The following is a 6732-nucleotide window of genomic DNA, read 5'->3' on the forward strand; positions in this document are numbered from 1 at the left end:
GACAGATATGCAGAGTTTTACAGTTCCTTCATGTAGGTCAGCACCGACGGATGAAGTGATTTTAGGAGCTAATACATGTGAAAGATGTGAAAGGATGAGCTTTAAATATACATGGTTCTCTTGATTTCATTTCTGAGGTGTTCGACTTTCCGTATATTCTAGAAAAAGAAGTATTTGGTTATTTATATAACAATTGAATGCATAGGTACATGACTGCTAGTGTGTATGAAATACTAGGCCAAGTTAAACATTGACAGATACAAAAATTAATGAATGGACATATTGTAACGCTACACCATCCATCCATCCATCCATCCATCCATCCATCTATCAAAAATAGTTTTCATGCGAAAATATGAGCAAGTGGAAAAAAATTAACTCATATCGTTCGTGTCTCTGACTGTGTCTGCATGTTATATTTTAGGACAGAATCATTTTCAGAGCTGAAAAAAAAGGAGATAAAAGAGGATTATATTAAGGATTATATTAATAGTCATAATAGTAACAAAAGCAAGACAAAAATGAAGACATAGTCTATGTATCAGTGATATTTAACATGTATTTCCATTGAAATAATCATTCCTTAAAGGACATATTACAACAGGACGGGGGAATATGTATCATAAGGGATGATATGATCACATGTAAAGGAATAATCTTTGTCCTTGCAGAAACCTTTATTTAACAACTGCAAATTAAAGGCATTTATTCAACCTTCATGTCATAAAAATCCAAGGATATTTCATTTCAGTTTGGAACTCAAAACAGAACTCAGCTTCACTTCCACTGAAGCCCTTTGACCTTAAAATGATCGCTAAATATAATACCTTATCAGTTCTTTAGTTACCACTTAGATATTCGTAGTCTGTGACCAACAATCTTGAGTTTTATTTTCCTGCAGCCAGTGTTAGTGCCCGAAGCTTCACATCACAGCGCTTCCAAAATAGAAACAATTCAGTCATAAACAAGCACAGGCATGTTCTCTCATTTTCTTCGTGTGCATGTACTTATGTTGCCACAGCAACTAGTAAATTTTGTCACATTCAATCACATGAAAAACAAAGGTTTAGAAGCCATCTGCAGCGACAGTGACCAAAGCCAATCTGCTAGAAGCATAAATTAAATCCAAAAATTAAAGTAACCGAGCTGAGTTGTAGAACAAGATGAAATGAGACATCAAAAAATGACATGTGTTTACAGGACTTAAAACTAATTCCTTTTACAGGCTATTAGTTTGTTCCTTGTGTTATTAGGGTTGTTTATGCTTCCTTGTTTGCTCGTTCCTGTTAGAAGTTAATGCTGCAGCGCAGGGCAGGTAGGCAGGGCAAGCACGACGCTGAACCGACCTCAAACAGCTAAACGATTTGCCTTTATTTCCTTCTATAATCATGCTGACTTTAAACAAAGCAGGTTCTATTCAAACTGACACCCCAGCTACCCCGGCGAAACAAATGTAAAACAGACATGTAAACGTTATGACATTCCTTATAATGATTAAACCAAACTAAACAAAAGTATCCGCAGAGTTTTATTTCTTTATTCTGGGACCTCATTATTATACATAACCTGTCCTGGATTAGTTTAAACAGTTTTGCAATGTGTGGCCACATTTCCATCACAAATTACAGTTATTTCGCAAGGATTTCTTGCAAATGACACATATTTTTATTTTTTTATTTTTTTAATCTGAAGTTGTCCTGAAAATAAATCCTCCCAGAAGCAGGAGCGAAAGCACAACCAACACACACACACACACACACACACACACACACACACACACACACACACACACACACACACACACACACACACACACACACACACACACACACACACACACACACACACACTTCAATTGTACTTTCTGTGATTTCAAGAGGCAGTGATGGAAATAAAAACACCACCACTTTTCGCTGTAGTTCCACTGGTAACTCATGACTGTTATGACACGTGTCAGTAGACGGTTGCAAAGCTGCTGTCTCTCGCTATCATGCTCACAAGTCAACTTTAGCAATAGCTTGGTACCCCTGATTAGCTTTAGCCCCCTGAAATAAAAAAATTAGGTTCCCCTCTGTTGCTGTCTCCTTGTTGGTCGTTCATCTTGCTTCTTATGTGCACATGTATGTTTCTGTTAAGAAGGACTAACATCCAGACGATAGAGCATCTTCCTCCAACTGACGTGACGAGAGCTCAGCTGAACCTGAAGAGGATCATTAATCACACTGAGCCACAGACTGCCCTGTTAATGCGTCATGACATCTGTACAGCTAACTTTTCATTATCAAGACTAATTATTAAGATTAAGGGAGACGATTAAAATTAATACACAATTTACTTAAGTAACACCCCACACACACACACACACACACACACACACACACACACACACACACACACACACACACACACTTAATAAGTCATAATTGTGAATAATTACTGGTTTTCAGATTATTAAAAAGTTATTTGCTTTTTTTACAATCATAATGAACAATCTAAAAGTTTCAAGCATATTTAACTTAACGTTGGCCTTCAGTTAAACAAAATAAACAGGAAAAATCAGATTTTGTGAAATATTCTCATGTTTTGAGATTCTATATGTTTCTTTTCCACGGCAAGTATGTGAGAATTGTTGAGAGAGAAAAAGAAATAAGCAGATAGAGTGTAATAAACTTCAAACCTATTTATTTATTTATTTATTCATCATTTTCAAATGTGGTGCACCTGGATGTAAGTGATGACAGTAATGTTTTTTTAAACATAAGTGTGTGATACATTTTCCCGGTGACAAACAAGTATTGCAGTATGTTGACTGACCAGAAATCTACACGCTTTATCTCTAAGGACAGCGGTTGCGTGAGGCCATGGTCTGCTGCCCCGTGAAAATCAGTCAAGTCTGCTCTATGTGGGATCTTGATGAGAGTCACGATACTATCGGCATTTAGATCTTTCTGCATTTGAAATCTGTGTATTTTGAAGTTTACAAACTGACAGCTAACCCAGTGCCACATCATCTCGAGCCTGCAAGGACACTCAAGGTTGATTTTTATGCTTGAAATTCACATTACTGAACAGTTTGACTGAACTCGTTGACGTCCACTGTTGCCATATGTAAATGTACACAAAACAATGTTGCGTGTATTAACCAAATGAAACATCTATTTAGAGCCACCTGTTATTAAAAAAAAAAAGTATTTAAAAGCTGTCAGCAGGACTTAGCCTGCCTCAAATATGCTCAACTTGTTTTGGCTGCCTTCAGGCTTCTAAGTCTCATTTGTGCAGGCAGGAAACAACGGAAAGAAAAAAAAAAAAAAAAATGGAAAGATCTGTGTTGGGATCCCCGTCCAATGAAGTATGCTTTGATAATATCACAGTTACTACGTCTACAGGACCTGTTTGGGTTATGTTCAAGTGAGAGAAAAGATGACAGGAGGGAAAGAAAAAAAAAGAACAAAGGGCCCTGCGTGCAAATGGGAGGAGGAACTCCCTTTAGGTGAGTGCCTGTAAAATGTTGGCTTTGCACGAAACCAACACAAGCCTACCAGCACACACCTTATTTACGCCTACTCACATTGGAGTCAATCGGAGGGCAAATGCTATCCTGTCAAGAAGATTTAAGAGAATATGTAGTCAGGGGTTTGAAAATCTTTATCTCTGTGTTTATTTTTAGTGCTTGGTTGCTATATTAAATATTTGTTACTCTTGCTACCATGGTTGTCTTAAATAGTTTAATTGCCCCGTCTTTATGAAACAACACAGAAAAGTAGATAATAAAATTATTCACTATCCTGCCTCAAGCCAGAAACCGATGATCACGTTCTAGTGTGTGTGTGTGTGTGTGTGTGTATGTGTGTGTGTGTGTGTGTGTGTGAGTGTGTTTGTGTGTGTGTGTGTGTGTGTGTGTGTGTGTGTGTGTGTGTGTGTGTGTGTGTGTGTGTGTGTGTGTGTGTGTGTGTGTGTGTGTGTGTGTGTGTGTGTGTGTGTGTGTGTGTGTGTGTGTGTGTGTGTGTGTGTGTGTGTGTGTGCGCGCTTGTTTACAACAGCAAATCCTCGTCTGTGATCACAGCATAGCTCTGTATCCCTTGATGACAAAACTATTTTTCAAATGTAAATGAAGAGTCTATTTGTAACTTTTGTGGATAAAGTGAAATAAAAGTGACATCTGGTTCTGGTGCGGTCTCTGCCAGGTTCCATAAACAGATCTCCCAGGTGGTCTAAGAGTGCCATGGATGTGTGTGGATTTGCTTGGGTCTGTTTCTTTGTGAGTGGTGGTTGGAGCATGTTAGATTGCAAATGTGTGTGTGTGTGTGTGTGTGTGTGTGTGTGTGTGTGTGTGTGTGTGTGTGTGTGTGTGTGTGTGTGTGTGTGTGTGTGTGTGTGTGTGTGTGTGTGTCTGCATTTAGGAGAGAAGAAAGAAAGACCAGCACTTGCATGGAGGACGGCCAAGTTCTTTGGACGGCAGCATGATCTGCAGAGCCAAATATGAACTGACAGCGAAGTTTAATGATATTTATTTCCAAGCAACACGCTTCCAAAACGGCTCTGGGTCTGCTCTCTCAACTGGACCTGAGTTCGGCGCAATGCTTCAGTCCTGCTGTGAGTTTACTCGTCTGTGAATAGGAGAATGTTTACAACACTTTTGATGAGTGCGTGTGTGTATATAACTGCATGTGTGTGGACGCGCACGGCTCTCAGTATGTGCACAGGCTCTTCGCACTGTCTCCAGGAGTGTTATTGCGCACACGCTGACAGCAGTAATGGATCTTTTATGACAGTTTGGATACACAGACTATCTCCAAGGTGAATTAGCCTGCTCCTACCTGCCATCCTTACAAGATTTAACATCTCGGACGCAGTCCACACATCTCCGTCTCCTCGGCCCCACCGCAGAGCTGCTTCAGCCCGACTCTGCAGCATCGTAGACTCAGTGTTGTGCAAATTATGGGAAATGTGAACTCGATTACAGTTACAAGTGGAGAAGGGAATTTATTTTACAAGTTACTGAAAACTCAAACCAACTAGTGACTGGGAAAATATTCACTGAAGTTACCAAATAAGAAGATGCTCTTTCCTCTGGATGTTGGCCCTTCTTGAAAGTTCAGGAAGGAGGAAAACAACAAAACAGCAGAAATAAACTGCGAACAGCAACAGACAGTTCTTATAAAGTTTTTATTCAGGGTTATCGTGGTATTTAAGATACAGGTTGACCTCAATGTTCTTTACAGTGGAGAACATTCCATGTTCTGTTGAAGGCCTGGTTAACTCTGCTAAAAGAGGCACTTGTCCTCCAGTCAATAGACAACAGCTACAAGACAGCGACGACAGTAAAAGCTTCAAATTATCCCGTGGCAAATGATGAGCCCACTCAACTTCCCCTTACTCTGCAGTGTCATAGTAGTAATAAATACTACCACAATGCTCCCAAAAGTCATGGAATTACATGAACATATTGATTTATGATATCATTGACACTGACCTATATCTAAAATAAATATACAGTGGCATCATTACCTCATGGTCATTCAGATTTATCTTGATATCTGAGAACAACTTTAGACAGTATAACAAAGGCTACTATAGTTCTTACCAGTGTATATAAAACAAGATAAGGTGTGGGTGTTGTATGTGTTATAAACCAGTATTGTGCCATTATAAAGTCAACTTGTTTACAGTTTTGAGCATTTTGCAATCTTCCGGTCATCATGCTGTTAAGACATTGACTGGGGCAATCTAGACTGACTTCAGATTACTTTATGACTCATGGACGATTGCTTATCGTATAAAAAAGCAATAAAGTGAGCTTTGCATTTCCTCCAATAAACAATGGGATCTTTAGTTAGAGGACAATACAATCGGATGGTTCTGTTTTTGTGTGTAAGCAAAAGGAAGCTAGAGAATCATCCTGCATGTCTCTTTGTGAACATCACAAACACTTTACTGAAAGCCACATTAATGCCACACCTGCACACCTCGGACAGTGTTGGCTGGAAGCTACATCATCATCTGCTCCACTGCAGTAAATCTAGTATGTGAACGCATATGACTTTTCTCTGTTGTTGGTTTTTATGACCCTTATAGAGGCTGAACGTCTTCGTTTAAAAAATAAAGTAAATATATCCATGAGTTTTCACAGTGGATGCAATGTATGAATAATTTTGGTCTAATTCCCCATGATATCTAACCTAAAGGGGCTTGCTGTGTGTTTAGGTTTCAACAATTAACTATAAGATCTCTCAAATATGCTTGAACAGCACTTTTAAGAATATTATAATAAGTTAATGGCGTTACAGTTAAAATTCCATAATTTATTCCAACATGGAAAGCGGAAAAATGATCATCCTGATGGCCCAAATCTACCCAAACCAGATAAACTCTCACAAGGTGGCATTACTCCTTCTACTAATATTATTTCACCTCACAAGATCCTGTCCTGGGTGCAACTGAGATCTTTGTGTCTTTGATTTGAGCCTTGCCCACATGAATCATGCACAGACCAGCTTTTTCAGCAACTCATATTCAGCCGTCATTATCAATAATGTTTATATAGACAACTGATTTAAGTGGCTTTATCTGATGGTGCTGATCACTTAGATGAGGAATGATTCATGAAAAGGGGTGGACCCGAGTCTGTCACGCACCTCGGCAGACTTTAGCTGATTGTGTAAGTTTGTCCTTGGGAGATTCTTGAAAGCCTGATGGCTCAAGTTAAGTCAATCTTTCGGTCCAAGGAAGAAA

This window comes from Lipophrys pholis, assembly GCF_963383615.2.
Source record: "Lipophrys pholis genome assembly, chromosome: 1".
Classification (NCBI taxonomy): domain Eukaryota; kingdom Metazoa; phylum Chordata; class Actinopteri; order Blenniiformes; family Blenniidae; genus Lipophrys; species Lipophrys pholis.